Consider the following 1,270-nt stretch of genomic DNA (forward strand, 5'->3'; position numbering starts at 1 on the left):
AGACAGACAGACAGACAGACAGACAGACAGACAGACAGACAGACAGACAGACAGACAGACAGACAAATCACACTTTGGCGCTGTGATTACTCACAATTAATCACTATGCCTAACTTTGAAAGCCTGAAATATACATGCAGTTGTCCAAGCCCCTCCTGCACCACTCCAACCAATTAAATTTCAAGCAATCATCATATTTTAATTTATTTTTTGTAACGGAAAGCAGGTAATGTCAGGTAAGGTAAGGCAATTTTATTTATATAGCACATTTTCAGCAACAAGGCAATTCAAAGTGCTTTACATGAGTTGAAAGGAAATACAAACAAAATAACAAACCAAAGGAAAGAAAAAAAGAAGAAAGAAAACTAATCTAAAGTTGTTCTAAAATATGTAAACTAAGTGCTCCTGTTCAGGGTTGCTAAGCATCTAATTCCATTTCTAAATAGTGAGTACTCTACAGTTTCTGATAAAATAAGCTAAAGAGTAACTGATCTAATTCCTTTTCTGGGTTAAAGTGAGTACTCCACAATTCTAAGTTTGTTCTAAATCCTTTTCTGAGTTAAAAGTAATATAAACTAAGCAGTGACTGTTCCTCTTAAGTATTTCTGGATTCCTAGTTCATAGTTATTCTAATTCTAATTCTGATTCTATTTCTGGGCTGTATAATATTGATCTAAATAGTATGTACTCCACAATTTCTGATATTACTAATAAACTAAAATAATCCTTTTCTGGGTTAAGTAGGGAGTACTCCAACAAAAAAGAGGAAAGGACACATTAGGGCAAACGGCAACATTCAGACAAAACAATGGGCAAAACAAAGACACGAATGAAGGCGGTGACGTCAAAGAGCCATGAAGAAACGTTACTGAGCCTCCTGGCAGAGTCCGATAGAGATGTTGTTATCAAGGCATGATGTTCTTAAGAGCGTTTAGCTTCGCAACTCCATTGATACAGGAGGGGGTGAGGTGGGAAAAAGCATTGTTTTTACATATCTTCGAGGAGATTAGAAATATACAGACCTTCCAAGGCCATATGGGGAAAGCCAATTCAGATACAGAATGTCTTAGGTCAGGAAGATTATCTTCCCTAAAGTCTCTCTGATACATCTCAGTTCCCAGTCATCCAAATTAGTTTGGTCGTTCCACTGAACCGAAAATAGCAACTTCTCCAAGATCGATTCCATCCCGTTAGTGAGTTTTAGAGTTCTCGTCTCTGTCCACACCAGCAGTCTGAGTGTTTGCTAGTTCAGCCAAGTCCGTCACAAATT

This window comes from Poecilia latipinna, unplaced genomic scaffold, assembly GCF_001443285.1.
Source record: "Poecilia latipinna isolate Pla-1442-1.1 unplaced genomic scaffold, P_latipinna-1.0 Scaffold2393, whole genome shotgun sequence".
NCBI classification, from domain to species: domain Eukaryota; kingdom Metazoa; phylum Chordata; class Actinopteri; order Cyprinodontiformes; family Poeciliidae; genus Poecilia; species Poecilia latipinna.